Below are 13333 nucleotides of genomic sequence, written 5' to 3'. Positions count from 1 at the left end.
CTGACTCCAAGGAACATTAATTGACAGGAGCTCATCAAACGCCTCCATACCGACACTGAAACCAAGCACCACACAAGGGCCAACAAGTTCCAGGGAAAGACATAACAAGCAAATTCTCCAGCAACAAAGGAACACAGCCCTGAGCTTCAAGATACAGGCTGCCCAAAGTCACCCCAAAACCATAGACATCTCATAACTCATTACTGGACATTTCATTACACTCCAGAGAGAAGAAATACAGCTCCATCCACCAGAACATCAACACAAGCTTCCCTAACCAGGAAACCTTGACAAGCCACCTGTACAAACCCACACACAGCGAGGAAACGCCACAATAAAGAGAATTCCACAAACTGCCAGAATACAGAAAGGACACCCCAAACTCAGCAATTTAAACAAGATGAAGAGACAGAGGAATACCCAGCAGATAAAGGAACAGGATAAATGCCCACCAAACCAAACAAAAGAGGAAGAGATAGGGAATCTACCTGATAAAGAATTCCGAATAATGATAGTGAAATTGATCCAAAATCTTGAAATTAAAATGGAATCACAGATAAATAGCCTGGAGGCAAGGATTGAGAAGATGCAAGAAAGGTTTAACAAGGACTTAGAAGAAATAAAAAAGAGTCAATATATAATGAATAATGCAATAAGTGAAATTAAAAACACTCTGGAGGCAACAAATAGTAGAATAACAGAGGCAGAAGATAGGATTAGTGAATTAGAAGATAGAATGGTAGAAATAAATGAATCAGAGAGGATAAAAGAAAAACGAATTAAAAGAAATGAGGACAATCTCAGAGACCTCCAGGACAATGTTAAACGCTACAACATTTGAATCATAGGGATCCCAGAAGAAGAAGACAAAAAGAAAGACCATGAGAAAATACTTGAGGAGATAATAGTTGAAAACTTCCCTAAAATGGGGAAGGAAATAATCACCCAAGTCCAAGAAACCCAGAGAGTCCCAAACAGGATAAACCCAAGGCGAAACACCCCAAGACACATAGTAATCAAATTAACAAAGATCAAACACAAAGAACAAATATTAAAAGCAGCAAGGGAAAAACAACAAATAACACACAAGGGAATTCCCATAAGGATAACAGCTGATCTTTCAATAGAAACTCTTCAAGCCAGGAGGGAATGGCAAGACATACTTAAAATGATGAAAGAAAATAACCTACAGCCCAGATTATTGTACCCAGCAAGGATCTCATTCAAGTATGAAGGAGAAATCAAAAGCTTTTCAGACAAGCAAAAGCTGAGAGAATTCTGCACCACCAAACCAGCTCTCCAACAAATACTAAAGGATATTCTCTAGACAGGAAACACAAAAATTGTGTATAAATTCGAACCCAAAACAATAAAGTAAATGGCAACGGGGTCATACTTATCAGTAATTACCTTAAACGTAAATGGGTTGAATGCTCCAACCAAAAGACAAAGACTGGCTGAATGGATACAAAAACAAGACCCCTGCATATGTTGTCTACAAGAGACCCACCTCAAAACAGGGGACACATACAGACTGAAAGTGAAGGGCTGGAAAAAGATTTTCCATGCGAATAGGGACCAAAAGAAAGCAGGAGTAGCAATACTCATATCAGATAAAATAGACTTTAAAACAAAGACTGTGAAAAGAGACAAAGATGGTCACTACATAATGATCAAAGGATCAATCCAAGAAGAAGATATAACAATTATAAATATATATGCACCCAACACGGGAGCACCGCAGTATGTAAGACAAATGCTAACAAGTATGAAAGAAGAAATTAACAATAACACAATAATAGTGGGAGACTTTAATACCCCACTCACACCTATGGATAGATCAACTAAACAGAAAATTAACAAGGAAACACAAACATTAAACGATACAATAGACCAGTTAGACCTAATTGATATCTATAGGACATTTCATCCCAAAACAATGAATTTCACCTTCTTCTCAAGCGCACATGGAACCTTCTCCAGGATAGATCACATCCTGGGCCATAAAGCTAGCCTTGGTAAATTCAAAAAAATAGAAATCATTCCAAGCATCTTTTCTGACCACAATGCAGTAAGATTAGATCTCAATTACAGGAGAAAAACTATTAAAAAATCCAACATATGGAGGCTGAACAACACACTGCTGAATAACCAACAAATCACAGAAGAAATCAAAAAAGAAATCAAAATTTGCATAGAAACGAATGAAAATGAAAACACAACAACCCAAAACCTGTGGGACACGGTAAAAGCAGTCCTAAGGGGAAAGTTCATAGCAATACAGGCACACCTCAAGAAACAAGAAAAAAGTCAAATAAATAACCTAACTCTACACCTAAAGCAACTAGAAAAGGAAGAAATGAAGAACCCCAGGGTTAGTAGAAGGAAAGAAATCTTAAAAATTAGAGCAGAAATAAATGCAAAAGAAACAAAAGAGACCATAGCAAAAATCAACAAAACCAAAAGCTGGTTCTTTGAAAGGATAAATAAAATTGACAAACCATTAGCCAGACTCATCAAGAAACAAAGGGAGAACAATCAAATCAATAAAATTAGAAATGAAAATGGAGAGATCACAACAGACAACACAGAAATACAAAGGATCATAAGAGACTACTATCAACAATTATATGCCAATAAAATGGACAATGAGGAAGAAATGGACAAATTCTTAGAAAAGTACAACTTTCCAAAACTCGATCAGGAAGAAATAGAAAATCTTAACAGACCCATCACAAGCACGGAAATTGAAACTGTAATCAAAAATCTTCCAGCAAACAAAAGCCCAGGTCCAGACGGCTTCACAGCTGAATTCTACCAAAAATTTAGAGAAGAGCTAACACCTATCCTGCTCAAACTCTTCCAGAAAATTGCAGAGGATGGTAAACTTCCAAACTCATTCTATGAGGCCACCATCACCCTAATACCAAAACCTGACAAAGATCCCACAAAAAAAGAAAACTACAGGCCAATATCACTGATGAACATAGATGCAAAAATCCTTAACAAAATTCTAGCAATCAGAATCCAACAACACATTAAAAAGATCATACACCATGACCAAGTGGGCTTTATCCCAGGGATGCAAGGATTCTTCAATATCCGCAAATCAATCAACGTAATACACCACATCAACAAATTGAAAAATAAAAACCATATGATTATCTCAATAGATGCAGAGAAAGCCTTTGACAAAATTCAACATCCATTTATGATCAAAACTCTCCAGAAAGCAGGAATAGAAGGAACATACCTCAACATAATCAAAGCTATATATGACAAACCCACAGCAAACATTATCCTCAATGGTGAAAAATTGAAAGCATTTCCTCTAAAGTCAGGAACAAGACAAGGGTGCCCACTTTCACCATTACTATTCAACATAGTTTTGGAAGTTTTGGCCACAGCAATCAGAACAGAAAAAGAAATAAAAGGAATCCAAATTGGAAAAGAAGAAGTAAAGCTCTCACTGTTTGCAGATGACATGATCCTCTACATAGAAAACCCTAAAGACTCCACCAGAAAATTACTAGAACTAATCAATGACTATAGTAAAGTTGCAGGATATAAAATCAACACACAGAAATCCCTTGCATTCCTATACACTAATAATGAGAAAACAGAAAGAGAAATTAAGGAAACAATTCCATTCACCATTGCAACGGAAAGAATAAAATACTTAGGAATATATCTACCTAAAGAATCTAAAGACCTATATATAGAAAACTATAAAACACTGGTGAAAGAAATCAAAGAGGACACTAACAGATGGAGAAATATACCATGTTCATGGATTGGAAGAATCAATGTAGTGAAAATGAGTATACTACCCAAAGCAATCTATAGATTCAATGCAATCCCTATCAAGCTACCAACAGCATTCTTCACAGAGCTAGAACAAATAATTTCACAATTTGTATGGAAAAACAAAAAACCTCGAATAGCCAAAGCGATCTTGAGAAAGAAGAATGGAACTGGAGGAATCCACCTACCTGACTTCAGGCTCTACTACAAAGCCACAGTTATCAAGACAGTATGGTACTGGCACAAAGACAGAAATATAGATCAATGGAACAAAATAGAAAGCCCAGAGATAAATCCACGCACATATGGACACCTTATCTTCGACAAAGGAGGCAAGAATATACAATGGATTAAAGACAATCTCTTTAACAAGTGGTGCTGGGAACTCTGGTCAACCACTTGTAAAAGAATGAAACTAGAACACTTTCTAACACCATACACAAAAATAAACTCAAAATGGATTAAAGATCTAAACGTAAGACCAGAAACTATAAAACTCCTAGAGGAGAACATAGGCAAAACACTCTCTGACATACATCACAGCAGGATCCTCTATGACCCACCTCCCAGAATATTGGAAATAAAAGCAAAAATAAACAAATGGGACCTAATTAACCTTAAAAGCTTCTGCACATCAAAGGAAACTATTAGCAAGGTGAAAAGACAGCCTTCAGAATGGGAGAAGATAATAGCAAATGAAGCAACTGACAAACAACTAATCTCGAGGATATACAAGCAACTCCTACAGCTCAACTCCAGAAAAATAAATGACCCAATCAAAAAATGGGCCAAAGAACTAAATAGACATTTCTCCAAAGAAGACATACAGATGGCTAACAAACACATGAAAAGATGCTCAACATCACTCATTATCAGAGAAATGCAAATCAAAATCACTATGAGGTACCATTTCACACCAGTCAGAATGGCTGCGATCCAAAAGTCTACAAGTAATAAATGCTGGAGAGGGTGTGGAGAAAAGGGAACCCTCTTACACTGTTGGTGGGAATGCAAACTAGTACAGCCACTATGGAGAACAGTGTGGAGATTCCTTAAAAAACTGGAAATAGAACTGCCTTATGATCCAGCAATCCCACTGCTGGGCATACACACTGAGAAAACCAGAAGGGAAAGAGACACGAGTACCCCAATGTTCATCGCAGCACTGTTTATAATAGCCAGGACATGGAAGCAACCTAGATGTCCATCAGCAGATGAATGGATAAGAAAGCTGTGGTACATATACACAATGGAGTATTATTCAGCCATTAAAAAGAATACATTTGAATCAGTTCTAATGAGGTGGATGAAACTGGAGCCTATTATACAGAGTGAAGTAAGCCAGAAAGAAAAACACCAATACAGTATACTAACGCATATATATGGAATTTAGAAAGATGGTAACAATAACCCTGTGTACGAGACAGCAAAAGAGACACTGATGTATAGAACAGTCTTATGGACTCTGTGGGAGAGGGAGAGGGTGGGAAGATTTGGGAGAATGGCATTGAAACATGTAAAATATCATGTATGAAATGAGTTGCCAGTCCAGGTTCGATGCACGATACTGCATGCTTGGGGCTGGTGCGCTGGGACGACCCAGAGGGATGGAATGGGGAGGGAGGAGGGAGGAGGGTTCAGGATGGGGAACACATGTATACCTGTGGTGGATTCATTTTGATATTTGGCAAATCTAATACAGTTATGTAAAGTTTAAAAATAAAATAAAATTAAAAAAAAAAAAAAAAGCAACTGGTGGGGAGGTGGGCAGTGTTTATCCCTTCAATGCAGGGCACAGGAACAAAATGGGCCTTAAAGGTAACAGACACAGTTAAATTCCTGGTGCTGTCACTTAATAAACAATGAGTTTGGTCATCTTGCTGAACATCTTAGAGCCTCAGTTTCCTAATAAGTAAAATGGGGACCAAAGTACCTGTGTCTCCAAAGGCTGTGAGGACACAGATGAATTCCAAGGTGGCTGCTGGCTCAACATGAGCCTCTCTCTTCCTCTCTAGAATGGAGACAGAGACTGCAGACTAGGTCTCTCCAAGTATTAACTTCAAGAGGATATACAAAGACCACACATAGAGTTGGTATTGTTAACTACTGAATGTTTGTGTCACTTCCAGATTCATACGGGGGAAGCCTAACTCCAGTGTGATGGTATTTGGAGGTGGGGCTTTTAAGAGGTCATGCGGTCATGAGGGTAGAGCCCTCATGAGTGCTATTAGTGCTCATGTAAGAGACCAGAACTCAACATTCAGAAAACTAAGATCATGGCATCTGGTCCCATCACTTCATGGCAAATAGATGGGGAAACAATGGAAACAGTGACAGATTCCAAAATCACTGCAGTTGGTGACTTCAGCCACGAAATTAAAAAACATTTGCTCTTTGGAAGAAAAGCTATGACCAACCTAGACAGCATATTAAAAAGCAGAGACATTACTTTGCCAACAAAGGTCCATCTAGTCAAAGCTATGGTTTTTCCAATAGTCATGTATGGATGTGAGAATTGGACTATAAAGAAAGCTGAGTGCCAAAGAATTGATGCTTTTGAACTGTGGTGTTGCAGAAGACTCGTGAGAGTCCCTTGGACTGCAAGTGTTAGGGGAAGCACACTGATTGAAGCCGCCCACCCTGGCCAGGCACCATAGTAACCATTTGCATGAGTTGTTTTATGACAGGAGGTCCTGATAAGGAATACGGAACTAGTAAGTCACCACCAACCAGAAGAGTCCGGGAAAGGTCGAAAGGAGACACCGCATGTCTGTCCACTTTCCACAATCCCTCTCGCTAGCATCCATCTTGGCTGAGCGATGCCGTGCGCCACCAGGAAAGACTCTGAATTAGAATGATTGGCCAAAGACCACCCGGAAACTAATCCCATCACCATAAAACCCAAGACTGCGAGCCACGTGGCAGAGCAGTTCTCCTGGGTTCCCTTACCCTACTGCTCTCCACCTGGGAGCCCTTTCCCAGTAAAATCTCTTGCTTTGTCAGCACATGTGTCTTCTCGGACAATTCATTTCTGAGTGTTAGACAAGGGCCCAGTTTCCTGCCTGCAGGAAGGCAGACCCCTTCCTGCAATACAAGGAGATCAAACCAGTGAATCCTAAAGGAAATCAGTCCTGAATATTCACTGGAAGGACTGATGCTGAAGCTGAAACTCCAATACTTTGGCCACCTGATGAGAAGAAGTAACTCACTGGAAAAGACCCTGATGCTGGGAAAGATTGAAGGCAGGATAAGGGGACGACAGAGGATGAGATGGTTGGATGGCATCACAGACACAATGGACATGGGTTTCAGCAAGCTCTGGGAGTTGGTGATGGACAGGGAGGCCTGGCGTGCTGCAGTCCATGGGATCACAAAGAGCTGGACATAACTGAGTGACTGAACTGAACTGAACTGAGAGACCAAAGAGCTTACTTTTCCCTCTCCACCATGTGAGGAATCCAGGAAGAGAATTCTCACCATGTTGACTGAAAAAAATACACACCTAAAAGTTAGGAGTTATGTTTTATTTGGAGACCTGACTGAGGACTACAGCCTGGGGGTCAACCTCTTAGATAGCTCTGAGGAACTGTTTCAAAGAGGTAAAGGGGGAAATCAGGGGTGGGGTGGAGGGGGAGGGGGAAGACATGTTAAAAAAAAAATCAAAAACTGCTGCTAATCACAAAAACCAGTTATCTCAAATTAACAATTTCAGTGCCTTTCTATGTATGGAAAGATCTAAGAGTCTGGGCTCACTGAAATTATTCCTTTGAGATGCATCTTAACTAGTGAGGGCCAGTATCCTTATTTTCTCCATCCTGAATTCTCCTCAGGGCACACCATCAGGGCAGCTGCATTCCTTGACGCCTTGGTGATGGCTACCATCCTTGTTTATGGGCTAGCAGGCAACATTCTTTGTTTACTAAAATGACAGACAACAATTTTTTGTCCACAACCAGAACCATGCCACATTCACACCCTGATCTTGGACTTCCTGCCTCCAGAAGCATGAGAAATAAATTCTTTTGTTTAAGCCACCCAATCTAAGGTATCTTGGTATAATGGCCTAAATTTATAAAAAGAGATGTATAGTAAGTATGCATTCTTGCTCCTCTAAGTACACAGCTTTCACATTTACGTTGGCCTCCCAGATTGTATCCCTCAGAGTCCCTATGGCTGGGCTCTACCCAGCCCTGCTCACTGGCAGCAGCACCAGACACTTATCATAGACAAGACCAGACCAAGGCGCTATGGGAACATCTGGTGCTCCCACTTTGAAAAACACAACGCTGTAAAGACAAAGTCTTAACATTCTAAGAGCATATAAAGGAAAGCTACCAAAGAAGAAGAAATTAACAGAAACTAACAGTATTATAAGTTTCCTTAAATTTTGAGCTATAATCAGTTCTAATCTACAACTCACTACTAATTACTGATAACCTTAACTCATTCCTTCTCTAGGCCTCAGTTTCCTCATGTGTAAAAAATACTCTTACCCTAAGCATTTCACACCTATAGAATTCAGGGTCCATGAACTTGGATGGGAAAGAAATTATTTTTATATGTAAAACTATTTATGTAAGTATTTATATAATGTATACTTGGTATTATATAAAAAGACATAAAAATAGCTTTGTTTCCATTAACTTCTTAGAAAACATTTTCTCTGATTTACATGTAGGCAACAAAAATATCAATAAGATAATTTCATGTCACATCACTGCAGAAATCTGAAATACTATTTACATTCACCAGTGCTATGAAATTACAGTAGCTTTTTGACCTGCTTTTGGACCTTATTTGTGTTAAGAAGGAAGCAGATAAATTACTGTTATAAATTTTATTTTTAAATATTTTGACAACAGTGTTTCAATATACTTGGTTTGCTTCATAACTCTATATACTTGATTTTGTGCATTTAAAAATCATTAGTCTGATGATTAATCTGAGAAGGGGTCCATGTGTTTTTACCAGACTGTCAAAGGGATCCAGGTACCAAAATGTTTAGACCAGGACAGGATCGCCAATCCTTCCAGCTATGACTCCATAAGCGGTTGTCTGCAGTCCATGCTACTGGTACTCTGTTCTCTGAGTTAAGTCTTATTCATGCAGTGGTTAAGTTTGCAGGTTCTGGAGCCAGGATTCCTGGCTGCTAGTCTACACTGCTGCTGCTGCTAAGTCGCTTCAGTCATGTCCGACTCTGCGACCCCATAGACGGCAGCCCACCAAGCTTCCCCGTCCCTGGGATTCTCCAGGCAAGAACACTGGAGTGGGTTGCCATTTCCTTCTCCAATGCATGAAAGTAAAAAGTGAAAGTGAAGTTGCTCAGTCGTGTCCGACTCTTAGCGACCCCATGAACTGCAGCCTACCAGGCTCCTCCGTCCATGGATTTTCCAGGCAACAGTACAGGAGTGAGGTGCCATTGCCTTCTCCGATATCTGCCCCTAACTGGCTGTGTGACTTTGACCAATTTTCCCTGCCTCTATGAACCTAAGTTTCTTCTTTATAAACTGAGGATCAACCCATCAATTTCTCTGGAGTTGTTACGGAGATTAACAATATAATAATAAAAAAAAAATGGTTAGTGCAACATTCAGTTAATGATTATTGATGTTTTTCTTGTTAGGTTTAAAATATATTGGTATCTGGTCATTTTGAACTATATCACTTACAGGGACAAATTTCCTCCAAACCAAATTTATTATTATTCAGACCCTTTGAAATATGTCATTCAATGTTTCAAGACACAAAGATAGAGATAAATTAGTAGAATAATGGAATAATTATCAACCATTGGGTTTCACTTCTATTTAAACTGTTAGAAATATACAAAAATGAGATACTTTGAAAAAGTCCACAGCATCTTCATTTTATTAGAATTCCCTCTAGAATTCTCTTTGCTCTGGGATTGTATATGTTTCTCCTTTCACTTCATTTCCTGCCTGCAGTTTGTATATAGAAACTGATAAGGAAGTCCTAATCTCAGACTAACTGTGTGTGAGATTTTGTGGATATGTCCTTAATGTAAATAATCCAATCTCTCCCCAACAAACTGTTTCTGTCATAAGGCTATTTGTGATAACAACTACGGCAGCCATTTAGAGACTTTGTTCTCCATTAGAGGAGTGGTATCTCAGCTAGCAAGAATGGTTTTATTACTTTGCATAAACTTCTGTAGCTTAAAAGAGCAGTAGTAAAGTTAGTTCAAGGCCCTTTATGACTTCTTTTGTTCTGAGAAGTTGGGGAGGAAAAACATCAGTGAGGTATGAAAAGGCTGTTTGTTTACCATCAGTACCCAGATCCTAGATGCCTTTTTCATAAAAGGAGAGGAAACCAGCAGGAGAATTACAATACCCCAGCACCTCCCTGGGTCTCTCTGCATTCTCCACACTTGTGTATTAAGCAGCTAGGCAGCTGTTGAACAAGTACTATCAACAAAGCAATCTTCTAGCCCTTTGATTCAGGCTATTCATATCTTCTGCCCTGAAATAAAATGACTTTCACAATTAAAACACCGAAATCAATGCGGTATCTATTGTCATGTCTGCAGGAGAAAAGCTTTAATTACAGCCATAGTTAGATAACACAATCATTACACCTCCTTAATCTCAAATATAAAACCAGCACCCTCTGAGTACTTTGCCACCCTTTCTTTGATTTTTTTCCTTTTCTTTTTTTTCCTTTCTCTTTTTCCCCCCAATGTGAATGGCTTTTTATCTAAGCACTTCAATTTGCATGCCTTTGCTCGGAGGCAGCTCCCCATGATATGTTAATTGCAGATTGCTTTAAGTACTAAAAGATTAACATAAAACCCTTTGCAAACAAGCTAATAGTTTATGATAATTTTTGCATGGCCTTTGTCTGTCTATCACTGGATTGCCTCTAGCTGTAATTTTATAAAGAAGCTGTAAAATATCATTTAAACAAGTTCATTTACACATAATTATTACCAGAATCACATTATTCAATTTAGATACTCCAGCCTATTAACAATCCATGAACTAAAATGTAATTAAACTATTTTCCTTTTATGAACCTATTCATTACAATGTGTGGGAGATGGATCTCTCAGTTTCACTGCAAATTTCAGCACTTTGTTGTTGAAATTGACAAGTCTGGCACTCATTATGTGCTTTTAATTATATTAAAAGTATTGCAAGACAGCTCAGATAAAGAATATATTTAGAAAAGAATGCCTGAAAATGCCAAGATGGTGTCATCCCCAAATATATATTTATTTTACTCATGCATTTTTGGGGGCCCTCTTAACACTGAAATATAAAGTCAGTCTGGTTGTTTTAATTGAAATTTTCATAGCTTCTCTTGGCAATTTTTCTAATTTAAGTCAAGGATAAATATCCCATCTAATTAATTGTGTTTATTCATTTTTCTAGATTTCTACTCTTTTTTTTTTCAAGAACTATAGTTGGAATTATACCCAAATAAGTATATTCTCTAAGAATTTACATACAGACACACAATTACCTCACGTGAGGGATGCCATACTTAGGGTCTGATTCAAAAACTGCTGAACAGCTTAATTTCTGATACGAGCTTTAATCTGTGTGGCAGCGACTGCATTAATGGGAAACATTTCATCTATTTTGAAAGGGGCAACTTCCCTGCTTCTGGCTGGTGTGGCTTGATTTCTGAGGTAACTCAGATCCAGGACAAATAACCAAAACTGTAGCTGTAAGACCAGCCACTGATGGACATCCAAGTCAAAAGTAACGACACAGGGCATCCCAGTTTGGGTGCCTCTAGAGCAGCTTCCAAACAGGAGCTGCACAAAATCCCAGCCCTCCCCTGCCCCCCTAACAAAGACCCTTAGCACGTAACTATCTAAAGCTTGGCTTCCGCTCTCCATCCACCTTAGAAAGCTCAACGCCTCCTGCCTCCTGCAATCTGGACGGTATGTATGCTCCAGGGATTCAATCTAAACTAACACTTTCCTACTAGTAAGAAGCTTTCCTGCCCATCAGTCTACACTGATGAATTCTTGGAGCACTGGGAGCCCGCACAAGCACTCGGCATTCAGCACCTAAGTTCTTTCATAGGTAGCTATGTGCTCGGTGGCTATCTCGTGTCTCCTCAATCTCTCTCTGTACCTCTATGTACCTCTCTTGTACAACTCTCAGAGCCTAAGAGTGTCTTAATCTTGGCCAATATTTAACTGAAATACCATATATGATGATCAGACTGTAAAGTCAACCAGCCTTCCTTCTCAGAGAGCCATCATGAGGTCTCACTGGAAGAATGGCAGATATGTCCAAGGATTCCTTGGCCAGCACCCTAATTTAACCACCCTTCTTGGGGATAATCTCAAAGAAGAAACAGTTGATTACAAAGATAGCTTTTTAATTTGGCCAAGAGCTTCTTGAAAAACAAAAACCACCCTAAACCTTTCTGGGCCTTGGGAAACAAACTATTACTGCCCAGCCTGCCTTCTAAAGACTGAAGATCTGCAATGGAGGCAAGATTCCAACTTAAGGAAAAATACCAATTTTCCTGTGTGTCCTTGTCAATAGAGTCAGCTATTAGTCACATTGATGAAGCAGGGGAAGCAGGGAGAAAACCAAGAAACTATACACTTTATTCTAAGACTCTTGCCTAGGAATAGATTGGGAACTATTATCTACTAAATCTTTGAATAAATAAACAAATTTAAAAGATCCATGAGCAGTGGTTCAGTATATTTTACTGTTAAAAACAAGAAAACAGGCCCAAAATGGAGTCATGTATGCTAAAGCTCCACATCACCAAAATGAAGCAACTTAATCACAGTTTTGGCTCTTCCAGAAATGTAATCCTAAATGTCAAATCAGGAATCACCTGATCAGCATTAGTTAGGCAATTTGCCTGACAGACTCCTGCCATCAAAAGTATCCTTACAATAATAAATCTGTCTTTTTTCCTAGTATAACTTGTTTGTTTCTGCTCCCTTCTGACCATAAATGTCTCTCATTTTGCACAAGTCCTTGGAGCTCCTTTCTATCTGCTAGACTGAATGCTGTCTGATTCTCGAATTGTTGAATAAAGTCAATAAGATCTTTGAATTTTATTCACTGGAGTTTTTTTGAATTTTGTTTTTTAACATTACTCCACTCATCGGATAGTCTCGTCACGCGAGTATATGTTCCTCGGTTCTTTGTCTCGTCACAACAAAGATTTGGAGTGACAGCCATTAAAGCCCCCTCGGCGTGTCACACCTCTCAGGCCTCGGATAGACCGTGTTATAGCTCTCAGGTCTCGAATGGACCATGTTATAGCTCTTAGACAAATCAGTGTTACAGCTCAGTGTTACAGCTCTATTTTATTTAGAAGATAGCAGGAAAATCCATCTTCGAGGCATAAGGGCAGGTTGATCCAAAGACACGAGGAGAAGAGCACCCCAGCATGCGGGAGAGAGAGAGAGAGCTAGCTTTGGCTCCTCTATTTATATGTTTATCTCTCCCTGGGCCTGTCCTATGTAAATTGAGCCAGCCAGGAGTGTTTTTTCGCGGGCTTTTCCCTTCTTTGTCTTTTAGCCACC

General features: G+C 39.2%; 1 protein-coding gene across 1 annotated transcript in view; it reads right to left on the bottom strand.

Annotated features, from left to right (window-relative positions):
* LOC129620857 (leucine-rich melanocyte differentiation-associated protein-like) overlaps positions 1 to 13333 on the bottom strand; it is a 745168-nt gene that overhangs the window by 438017 nt on the left and 293818 nt on the right. The gene's annotated exons all lie outside the window — the stretch shown is intronic.

Source organism: Bubalus kerabau, chromosome 1, assembly GCF_029407905.1.
Source record: "Bubalus kerabau isolate K-KA32 ecotype Philippines breed swamp buffalo chromosome 1, PCC_UOA_SB_1v2, whole genome shotgun sequence".
Taxonomy (NCBI): Eukaryota; Metazoa; Chordata; class Mammalia; order Artiodactyla; family Bovidae; genus Bubalus; species Bubalus kerabau.
This window is presented reverse-complemented; position numbering and strand designations above follow the sequence as displayed.